At 40.5% G+C, this 12658-nt stretch overlaps 1 pseudogene; it reads right to left on the bottom strand.

Annotated features, from left to right (window-relative positions):
- Window positions 1-9066: 9066 nt before the first annotated feature.
- LOC147420842 (uncharacterized) lies at window positions 9067-12389 on the bottom strand (annotated as a pseudogene).
- Between the last annotated feature and the right edge of the window lie 269 nt (window positions 12390-12658).

Raw genomic sequence — 12658 nt, forward strand, 5'->3', positions numbered from 1 at the left:
GTGCGCCCGGGGACATAGAGTGCCAACATAGAGCATAGAGGGGTTTCTTACTGGCATAAATGGCATCTTGTGGCCCTAAGACAGCCTACAGCCTTAAGGACATAGGGTGGCACATAAATAAAGTCCCATATGGCTTTGAAGCACTGGATCTCTTTATAGATTGAGACCTGCTAACAATCCTAACCCTATGGCCTTGAGGTCATAAAGAGACATATTTTGGATTATCTTAAAGTCATATAGATATATCTACAAAGAGCACTATATGGCCTTAAGGTCATAGGTGCAATAGATGGCATCTCATGGTCTTATGGCCATAGGATACTCTATATTATTGTTTTGACTTTTTAACTATGAAATATTAGTTTGAATGTTGTTTAAATTATCATGTATTTAAAACTTGATAGCATGCTACAAAACCATGACCAAGTATTTTGTTATATGTGGATTAAGGTCACCAAATTTATGACAACAATGTTTAATAGTATCTTTATTTACATATTATCTTTTTTAATTTCTGTAATCAATCTATATGTTGCTCAAAAATCATATCAATTGGTTTTTTGACACCTCATTTTTGAGAAGCTACTTCTAGAAGCATTTGTTGAAGTTTGAAAAGCATTGATGTCATACAAATCCTTTTTCAAAGAACTATATTGGAGGTTTATTCTTAAATATAGTAGAGATTTTAAAATAGACTCATACAATCATGATAATTTATCTAAATTAAAGGCAACTAGATCTTAGAAATCATTAAATAACACAATCCTAGCATACACGTTTAGAATTTGGGAAACGGGATTTTCCCAAATTATCTGAAATGGTGTTGTATCTTTTCTACCCATGAAATTGTGTGTTTACACTTGGTTAGGAACTTTCTTGTTGGTTGTAGATCATAGGATACCCTAGACATGAACACATAAACGTGCACACACACACAAATTGATTCTTCTTTTGTCTAGACCCTCGGTATTATCTCATCGATGTTCTCATCCCATGAAATATACATAATTACCTAAAAATTTTATCCTTGTCAATAAACATGTATTACACATTACTCCATAAACAAATGCATAAGCATATAAATACACAATTATCTATTGCTTCCACTAGTCAATCACTTAACCATCTCCTAATGGCTCCAACTTCAATTCCCATTATGCAAAATATTCACAAGATGCTTCAAAGTCTCCATCCACTCTCCACTTCAAAGGACACAACAAAACCACTTAAATTCAATTTTCACTACTCCCATTTGAACCCATCATGATGAAGCAGTAAGGGTCAAGCTAAACCACTAGGGTACAAGCCTATGATGCTGTGAGTGGTGGCCTTAAACATTTTATAAAAAAAACTCATGTGCAAGCCCTCCCCCCCCCCCTCCCCCATTTTTTCCCTTGCTTTCTTCTCTCAACTAATTTTTGAATTTACATTTTATGTTTGGTGTGTTGATAGATTTTTGGATCTATTCCCTTTAGATCTTTCTATGACCATGCAAACACCTCTTTATATTTTTGGAGTGTTGCTATCAATAGTTGCTCTTCTTCTCCCGTGAGGTCCGTGGCAATGTATGCGTGCTTAGGTTCCTGACTTGGTTATGCTAGGTCTATACACTTGGCTTTTTTTGGCCCATTGTATGAGGTTCCAGGTTCCTTTGGGTCTTGTTTTGTCTTCTGAACTACAACTTTTCTAGTTTGGATAGTGTACTTTTTGTAGTGGGAAGGTGCCTTAAACCTATTATTGGTGGCTTCATCGTCAGTCTTCAACTCTGTTGTCCAAACTTCTTTCAAAGTTCATTTTAATTCGTTGTATCTGTGTTTGCGCTCTGTTTTTTATAATTTCGTTAACTTTTTAGAGATATTTTTAGTTTCCAATTTTGGGTTGCTTTTTTCTGGATTCTTTTTTTCTGTTGAGATGAGTTTCATGAACCTCTTCGATATCTCATCTTTAAGGCAATCAGTTGCTTCGACCAACCTCAAATACCGCGTTTTGTTTTTTAAAAGAGGCATATGTTTTTCTTTTCTTTGATTTCTTTTGTTCATGCGTTTTTTCAGGTATCTCCGTTGTCTTTGTGGTTTTTGGTTGAGAAAATCGTAAAAAACCGCTTGTCGATCCCTCAATTTGATGTCCTTATCAGATCTACTATAACACTCATCATCCGCGTCGTCCTCCAAAGGTCTATCCGTGGAGTCTTGGAATGGTTCCTCATCAGTTTCACTAAGGTCTTTTATGGAGATCTCGTCCACTATGTGTCTACAATCTGTAGCCCCCTCCATGTTAGGTCCTTTTGATCCTGATTTCTGTTTAAGATGTCGTTCGTCATTCGTAATGGAATTATATCATATCCTTCCACATAATTTTGTCAGTGTTAGCTCATTCACACACACATGAAGGGTGGCTAGTATCTGCTACCATCCAAATGGTTTGAACATCTCTTTCAAAAAAGGCTATGGTACATATGATGTCAAAGAGTTGGCGGTCTTGCCAGGAAGGCACCGGGCCTCTAGCTGTGAGGGTTTGTGGGGAGACTGTGAAGCTTTTCACTTAAGCAAGCTTAGTGTCTGTAGAAAATACATTGTGTGTAGCCATTGGAATCTTACATGCAGACACACACATACGCACACATGAAACCCTCAAAACAAAACAAAGATGAAAACATCAAGGCTTTGATCGTATCTAATCAAAGGTAAGATGAAAGAGTTCACTGATGCATTTATAACAACAAGTCGTTGTGCTCCAAATAGTCTGCAAATGGTTCTTTGAAATTGTAACTTAGTGCGTACAAAGATGTAGATATTTTGCCTAGCGATAGGAGTGAGCCGTGTATACAAGTCTTCTTGGTTCATAGTAATATTAAGACATCAAGACTCAACCCCTAGAGGAGAATAAATATGTGCACATCGAAAGAATTAGAGTAGTCTAGTAGTGGCAAAATAAGAGGACGTGGAGAAAGAAGAATTTCTTGCAGTCTTTCCGGCCCAAAGAGTAACACAATTCTCTGTTGGAAGTGGATTTTATGGCTAATACAAACGTTAATTCTAATATGTTGCACAAAGTGAAAGGGTTGAAAAGTTACACCATTGGGGTTATTCATCTAAGAAAGCTCAGAAAGCAGTCAAACAATGGAGGAAAGAGCTAAGAGACACAACCAACACACAAAGACCCACACAAGCTTAAGCCAAAGAAGTGAAGCACACCTCAAGACTTTGTGGTATTGTAGCCAACTTGATGAAGAAAATGATGTGTAGTAGTCCCCAACACCGTTTGCAAGCCACCAACAATGCGTCTTTATTGATGAAAGAAGGTTACATAGAGTGTATGAGTATTACAAGTGAGGAGATAGAAGGCTTGAGGCGTGAAGTAGCAAGCTCAAGATGTGTTGGGCTGAAATTGAGAGAAAGTTTTCCTCAAGGAGATGGCTTGGAGGTTGGGTGATGTCTTGATAGAGTGGCTTGATTATGGGATTGCTTGAGCGCTTGAGCGCTTGATTGCTTGATTGTCTGCTTGATCCCCAAGTGAGGGGCAAGAGGCTCTATTTATAGGTGAATTTGCCTCTTGAAGAAGATATTTGCTTAGAAATATCCAAGGGATTTGTGTGACAAGTGTCTCTCTTTTCAAAATATCTCAAAATTATCTTCAAAGTTTCTAGATATTTCTCTTCAAGAAATATCTAGAGGTTCTTCTAGATCTTTCTCCAAATATCTTCTCCTTGCCGCCACATGTCAAGAGTTGTTGAGTTATGGTGGGAACATGTGCATAAAGTAGCTTCATAAAAAAATGAGAGAGAGCTTGGCATACATCATGGATGACATCAAAAAAACTTGTAACCACTTTTCTAAGAGATTTTTCTAGGTCCATAATCACTCTAAAGTGCACCTACTATGTGTAGAATGACACCTCATGGGGTATACTATGACTAAGACCACTTTTGGCCATGCTATACATGTCATATGCCACCTAGGATGCCTAGTAGATAGGAGGTATGTTTTATAGGCTCATTTCATCATGGCTCCAAGAAGAGGTTCACAAAGAATCCCGGGATCGAAGCCCATTCCCAACAAGAGTGACACATCAGACTTCGACTAGCTTCGACTAGCTTTTTGCATGCTAAATGGAAAATGCATATACTTAAGCACACTTAAGGTATACACATAAAATCCATAATAGTGTAGGGCTTAGCTTACGTTCCCACCATGCACGTGCCACGGCACGACATCCACCCCTTCTAAACCAGCACATCCTCCGGTATGTGCCACAACCAATGTTTGCAGGTTCGACTCTCTTAGAGTTTCTTCTTCTTCATCTTCACTGGGTGATTACAAGCCTTCATTCTCGCTTACCTGATTAGCCAGATGACTATCCTCTCTTCTTTTGAATACCTTGATTCTCTTTCCTGTAATGGGTATCTTTATCTCTTTTCCATCCAATTCAGCCAGGGTGTAAGTGGCATTGTTATGTACGTACTTGACTATATATGGTCCATACACTAAAACACAATCTCCTTGCTTAATTTCCTTCTTTCTTAGCCTGTGTCGTCTATCAAAGTAGTCCTTGCTTTTCAACGTGGCATTCTTCAATCTTTCTTTTGCAACCTCAATGTCTTCAGGCCTTCTTTCTAGCTATCTTATATGCAAGGCAAGGAGATCTTCTCTGCTAAGCCCATCTTGCCAAGGTAGCACATTCCATGTGGGAATAGTCTCTTCAATGGGCATTACAGGCTTTTGACCATACATCAATTTTGTAGGCAGGTAGCCAGTTACTGAGCTGTGTGTCGTGCGATCATCCCATAGAGCATATGGCAATAGTTTTGGCCACTCACTAATTCTCCCTTTACAAGCTTTAGCCAAGGCTTTGATGATTGGTGGATGCCCTCTTTCACTTTTCCCGTTTCCTTCCGGATTGTAAGCATGGTAAGGGAAAGCTTGATTCCTATCCTAGAAAAGAATTCCCTTGCTTCCTCGGCATCCAAATCTCCTCTCTCTGCAGTTATCTTTCCCACACAAGCATAGCGGCAGATTACATCCTCAAGGAGAAATTTACATACTGCCTCTGTAGTCTTTGTCCGTAACTTCTCTTGTAAGAACCAAGTACCTCATCTGCCAGAGTCCTAAAGGCATGGTGACTAGATCCACAACCCATCTGTAATGCATGGCTAGTGGATAAGTAGGATGTAACCCATCACGATGTCGCACATTTGAATACATTTGACAAGTTACACATGATTCCACAAAGTTGGATACATCCTTGTACATACCTTTCCACCAATACCTTTCCTTTAGCCTTGAAAAGATTGTCCACACACCACGATGTCCAGCCCATAGGTTCTCATGAAACTTCTGCATGAGCTTTACTTGACTCTATTTGTTACATACTACCCTTTGTGGTAGAGCACCCTTCTGTTTTGGATGTTTCCATAAGTAACCATCCTGTAGAAAGTACATAGTGCACATTAACATGATTACATAGTGAACCCCCGAATTATGAATACAATCTTCTTTTTTCAAACTTCCACACTTGGAAGCTCCGCATAGCCAAATATCCCGGGGAGGTCACCTAATAAAAATGTAACCTATCACGTGAGTTCAACAGAAGGGTATTTAAAGTTCTTGAAACTTACAGAAATATACATACAGAAGGGCATTATTTTTTTGAATTTTAAAAAAAACTTATAGATTTTAAAAGAAAAGAGTACATCATATTCTTAAAAGAATTCACAGATAAGGGGTTTCACAAACATGTCTTGAACGCACGTGATATGGTAGTTTTACACATAGTGAACCCCCCGAGCCAAATATGCACTTTGCTTTGCAGCCAAGCAGGTATCTCCCCTTCCTGCTCATTTGTGGAGTTGAACTCTTCCCCAGGGGTTCCCAACATCTTTATAACTATGATCTTTGACACTGATCTTTGTAGTGATATCCTCGTGTCTTAAGTAGATATAGTCATAGCCCCAGTCTTGTACCGTTTTGAGTTGACGCATGAATGGTCTGCCTAGTATAATGTCAAAATTGCTGCTCTTATCAAAATTCATTATAGCAAAGGTGTGTTCATATGCAATTCCACAAGAGGATACTATGATTTGCTCCAAAATTCCAATCGGTCTCTCCAAGTATCCATCCACTAATTGGAGTTTCATTCGGGTTTTCCTTAAAGTAGAATTTCTCCATTTTTCCCACATTTTCTTGGTTGCTATGGCAATTCTAGCCCCATTGTCTAATATAGAAACTGTTTTTACTTCTTTGTATTCCATAGGTAAGGTAGTGCTCCCTTCTTCTCCTTCATAGTAGCCTCCCATCTTATTCAGCGGTACGGGCTCTGGTTTAGTCTGTTTTGGCATTTGGTTGTTTGATGTATTTGGAGGAACGATTGGTTGCGTAATTATCAGCCCTATTTTCTCCAAAAAAAATCCACTTCTTCCCAAAGATGAGGTCTTATTTGCAGTAACACAGATAGACTTAGCGTACAATGGATCGGAGAGGACATCAACTCATGAACAGTTTTAGTGTCCATCATCTTAGGATCAAATTACCATTGAGATGGTACTTTTCTAATTTTTGATCTTGTTTCATGGTTGCCAATGAACAAAGGTAAAATTTTCAAAGACTGAGGTTTTTTGTCTTCCAATATTTTGTACTTGCACCACCATATAGTGATCGGATATCAATCGGGTAGAATTCATGGTCTAGATGGATCTCAGTGATAGGGGCTGACTCAAGGGTCGCACTTCTATCTTTTTTGTTTTTGATATCCTCCCACAGATCATGTGGCCATGGGCCGTTCTTCTACTTTGGGAATTGGCATAACTGCGTGTGAGCTCAACCCATATGTGGTATTGGCTTACCACCCTCGTATCTAATGGTGTTTCAACTACCGGTCGTTTTTTGTCTCTCTTTTGATGCCTCAATTCTCCATCTCTTGGATTCTTTTGTGGATCAACACCTCAGTCCTTGGGGAAATCGGGACAGGTGGTTCCATAAGAGCTTGGGTTGCTTGGGTGAGCTCCTTGCACATCTGCAACCTCTCTTTCTCATACCCAGGATGAGAATACATTAACCATCTATGCTCTTGGGTTTGGTTGGGCTTTAGCGTGGCTTCATAAGCCTCAAAATTGCATCTAATGTCTCAAAGACTTTGTCCACCAAGATCGTACCTCCAAAAGGTATTCCTGATTGTTTCGCTACAACATATTTTTCTTTATGGTCCCTTTCCACCCTCAATTAATGTTCTTTGGTTTGCTACAATATAGTTTCAAAGGTTGGTTTTTCTTTTATCCTTCTGCTTTCATCTTGCCCCTTTTTTATTTCCAAGATTTTCTAGGCGTCTTTACCAAAAAATTCTCTATCTCGGTTTGGCAAGGTGGAATGTTTTTATCTCCCATAGGTATATAGGGTGTGAGTATGAAGCGAGCCACACGAAGTGAGCAGGGAGTAGAGTGCAAATCACTTTTTACAACAACAATAAAATAGGTGAGCAGTTAGCATACAAGATTTGGTGTTGTAGAGGGTTTTATAGTGCAAGACATCATCCACACAATGTAAAGAGACAAATTGACAAGGCCATGAATAATTGGTTAAACCAAAGGTAAAAGCGCCCAAAGTATAGAAAACCCCCCAAAAAAACTAACCCTGAACTTTCTCCATTTGTTTCCCTGCAGTGTGTATGCAAAACAAAGAGATGATTCTGCACTTTGTTGGCAAAGGTTGGGTTGCGGGTTCGTATCCTTGTGGAAGTGGGGTTGCACAAATTTATAATCTAATTGAAAATATTCTTGCTGATCCAAATTTATGAATATTCTTGCTGATCCAAATATTCTTGCTAGTGTGAGATAACGGGTGTTGGGCAGGCAGCAAAATGGCTCAAAGTTTCATAGAAGGCAGCAAAGGAAGATCCTATGAAGTAATTTTTCTTGCAGTTAAAACATCAAAAGGCTATCATTCGACGCAAAGGACAAGTGAGGGATATCAAACAGCGGAATGCATCCTATGGAGGAGAAACAACTGGAATTCGTATAACAATCAGTCGTAGTGTGAGGTTCCACAATTTAGGCAGGTGAGATTGACTACATAATCAACAAACATGTAGGAGTCGACTGAAGTTTAATAACTAGTGTTTTGTTTGTGATGTTTTGTCAGGTAGTATTTTATTCTTCTCGGGTCTTAGTGAAGGGGTGAGGAAAGGACAAGTCCAACCAATTCCTTCTGCTTCCTGGGTGAGGATAGGAAGCTAACGTTCCCCAACCATCGTTGGATAGGAACCTTCCTGGGTGAGGATAGGAAGCTAACGTTCCCCAACCATCGTCGGATGAAGGGCCAGGTTCTGCATTGACAAGAATATGCATGTATGCATGCATCAGCGAGCCTCTAATCGTGACCGATTTTCATCAAAGAGGAGCTATAGCTTGATGCTTCAAATAGCCACACCACTATTCAGTAGGAAACTACTTGAATTAGCCTTGAGAAACTTGATGCACAACACTACAATTTCCAAAAAAAATCTCAACCTGATGCACAAAATAGACTCAATCCAACATTGAAATCTGCATATAGCCTTATGTGAACACAAAATTTCAACCAAACACCAATGCAAAACATACAACATGTCAATTATAGTTTAGTACTCCGATAAGGAAGGAGTCTAGAACAAATCCGGTGCATATAGCCTTATGTGTACACAACAATTTCAACCATATACCAATGAAAAACATTTCCAACATGTCACCTACAATTCATTACTCCGATAAGGAAAAAGGAGTCTAGAATAGATCCGGTCGTCTCCTTCAAACATCAAAACATGGCAACCCATGAAGGCAGCAGCCAACCCAAACGTTCTTGTGCCTGCAAAAAGGTCGAGCACTGTGTCTTCAATGCAACTAAACAAGGATATTATGTACTTTGCCAGTTTCTTGCCACGCTAAGTCCCACCTCGCCAAGGCTTTCCCTTGTGTACTAAAATATCCTCGAGGGGAACCCTGCATGACAGAGCAGCCATAAAATTACACATTGTTACCTTCATGCACATTCTTTCAAGATTAAAAATTCTATGCATAGATTCAAAGCATCAATTAGGTTCCTACACATCATATATTATGTCCTTTGCTAGTTGAAAACGCTCCCCTAGGTCCATCTTTGCTAGCTGGTCCTCATGTACATAAAAAGTTGTGATTGGGGTGGATGATCTCACAAAGATCGATAGCATTAAAAAAGGCACCTAAAAGCACAACCACATAGATATATCACTCAATACTTGGCCACAAAAAACAACCCAAACCAAATGGAGGGAGACTCACATGCATGACAATGTGCCCAATTTTGGTTCCAATTGGTGGAGTGCAATGGGCAATCTATCGTTGGAACATTGCAAACCCCAATCTGGTGGCTATGTGCTCAATAGACACTCCTTACTCTAGTGGATACAAGCAAACTAGATATCCCAAGTCAGAGAGGTAGAGGTTTGCCAGCTTGAAAGTTCTCTCAAATGTCATTGGGCCAAGCTTGTTTCACCCTGGAACCTTCTTCTGGGAAAACCCTTCCACCGCTATATTAGAAGGAAAGTCGGCAATTATTAGATAAACACAATTGTCTACTTGATTCCCTTTAATCCTCCCTACGCTGCAGACAATAGTGAGTGCCTCAGATACACTAGGGGTCATCTCCTCGCTCTTGACTGGGTTAGTCATTGCCTTCCACAACTCCTCCACCTGAACATGAAAGCAAAACACTGTGCCTGCACGCAACTCTTCTTTTAGGCGCCGTCATGTACTTGATAGTGCCAAAGACATTTCTATATTGTAGCCTTACCTGATGGTCTCAATTCAGGTGCAACATAAGTGCCCTTGCTGCTGGACGCTCCTAAGGTGGTTGTCCTTTCCCTTTTAGACCGCTGTTGTGCCGCCAAGTATTTATTAACTATTTCTTTGCCGAGGTTTACTGGTGTTGGAGGCCTCTTGCCATTACTCTTAGATATTGTTGACCTAGTGGAGGAAAAGTGAGATATCGAGCCTCCCCCTCACTCTTGATGTTCTATTGTCCCCATCTGCAATTGTGTCTTGTGCAAGTCATACAACTCTAACTCCTCCTCTAGTGCCCATTGACCAAGCAAGTCCAGCCACCAAGGGCAGTGCCTTGTCTCCACCTCACTCAGAGGCTACATTAAATGTGCACTTGTCATGGGCCATGACAACATTATTTGCAAGAGGAGCTCATTGAATCATCAAAGAGCTATACTTACCCTACCAAGTTTCACATCTTGGTACATGTAAACCGGTTGGTCCACCTGTTTCCAAACGTACTCCATGGCAGGTATTTCTGCTATATGTTTCTCAGCATTCTCTTTTCGGAGCCATCTACAAGAGATCAAACATATGAAATGAGCCTCTACACCAATATAGTAAATTGAAGAAATAAGAAAAGAAAGGAGTTGCACCTGTAAAGCACCCGTGTTGCAGTTGTCTTCAAGCCGGCGGGCTGAAGATCAAGCTCATTAGAAAACTTTATTCCCCCCTCATTAGTCTTGAAAGCCTTTCGAAAGAACCTCATTCTGCATAGCTGTACGTATGAGTTCCAACAAGATTCAGGAGGTGGAGGCACATGATCGACTTCCCTTATCTCTTGTATGAGTATACGACCATGGTTTGCCAATTGCAACCAAAAGCAATACTTATGCAGCCAATCATGGACCTTAGCTTTGTCATTTGGGAGTCCCTCCAAAGTTCTCTGGTTTGCATTGTGGTTGTCCAACATGCACACAATCTGAGCTTTATCAGCATCACTAATCATTGATGATCCTATCATGTTCAGTTTCTCCTCAGTGGCAATGTGGGTGGATGGCTCATGCCAAGGCAGTGACATCACAACATTCCAATACTTCTCCCCATTGCTTGGGTCTGCAATCCTTGCAAACTTTGATGTCTTACCTCGATAAAGTGTCTCCATGTTCCTTATAATCTTGTCACGGCTAACTTTGTCATCAATAAGAAGCCCCTTTGACTGCTCTTCAATTATTTGTTCCATGTCATCCTTGAAGATTAGCTAGGTCATGATTTGAATGGGCAATGAAAACCAGCTCTTCTTACCCCGACCACCTTGAATCCTCATCTCTGATTCCACCCATGCTTCGTCCTCTTCTTCCAGGTAGGACAAAAGTGTGATCTTGTCAGACTCACCTAGCTTCCTAAGCTGGAAGAGTCTATCCCAAATGTGGCTGGCACAAAGGGAAACTCGTTTATCCTATGTCAGACAAACACCAAAGAAAAAGAAATTTATTACTGGCAATTTACTCACAGTAAATCAAAATAATGATAAAATACCAATGGAGCTTACTTGTTTAAGCGTGACAGGGAGAAAAGTAATTCTCCAACATCTTGCTTCCTAAACTCTAGAAAATTGCATAAGACACTACAATGCTTGCTTGTTCTAGAGGATTGTGCTGAGGACAAATCAATACAGGTTTTACAATCAGCTATGCAGGAAATTCAATATGGCTAAATATGATCATACCCTCAGCTATGCAAGCCATCCATGCCCAATGGCTATTGTTTCCATCCAAGATATGCAACATTCTGCCTGTAAGGTAGGGACCCCACTCCTCGCTTTGAAGCAATTCCTCCTCGTACCTCTGGTTCAATTCATTCCACCCATCATCCCAGCTCTCATGCATTGCATCTATTAACAAAGTATGTTCTCCCTCTAAATCATAGATACTGACGGTGAAGGCCCCTTTGCTGGGAATATAGCCACCCATTTTCTTGAAGCTCCTTGAAACATTCCTCTCTGTAAGTGAGCTAGTCTTCCTAATTGCCTCGGTTGGAAGAATTCCGCACAGTGGGACCATAGGGGGTGGCTAGATGTGCTTCACTTTGATCCTCTCCAAAAATGCATGTGGCGTTGAAGTGTCCAAAATTTTTCCATAGATCTCTATCTTTTTCTTTCCTGTGGTAGCCAGGTCTAAGGTAGTGGTCTGGGTGGAGACACTCTCAGATTGACCATCGTCATCTGCCTGGTCAGGCCCAACTACACTGGCAGCTACTAATTCTTGGGCTTCTTTGGCAAATTCATCCCGATCCCCTGAGCCGTCTTCATTTCCAACAACAGGTTGGTCTAGGATTCCAACACCCATAGCTTGGCTGGGTTAGGAATCTCTTCCATGACAACATGAATAGAGTCGGCATGCTTCTCTGGGGACACTTCAGCTTTGTGGTTAGGACTGCTTCCTTGGAGGGATGTGGTACCTTGATCTAGTGTACTGAGCAAATCACCCCTTCTTGCGGAGGTCCTTGAGCTACCTGCTCTGCTAGCAGCCTGTAAAATTTTCCTCTTTTTAACCATTGGAATTTCGGATTCAACAACTAAGCAACATTTAGCTTTCATGCAAACTGACCTTGTCAGCCATGACATCTAGTTAGTATAACACGACAATACCAAAGCTAACCACACAGTGCTTGTCAAGTTATTCAAGACCATTGACCCACACACACAAGTGATTCACACAAAGTCATTGCCCCCCACACACAAGTGCCTGTCACAAAGTCAAGGCTGACCCGTCATCACGAAAAAGGCGGCTCCACTGTAAATATAGTTAAAACAAGATGGCTTTTAGAGAATTGCATCTCCACTATAGTTAAACAGGGCGGCTCCACTATAAATATAATAAAAATAGGGTGGCT

This window comes from Adiantum capillus-veneris, chromosome 28 (assembly GCF_014529385.1).
Source record: "Adiantum capillus-veneris isolate H3 chromosome 28, ASM1452938v2, whole genome shotgun sequence".
NCBI lineage: Eukaryota > Viridiplantae > Streptophyta > Polypodiopsida > Polypodiales > Pteridaceae > Adiantum > Adiantum capillus-veneris.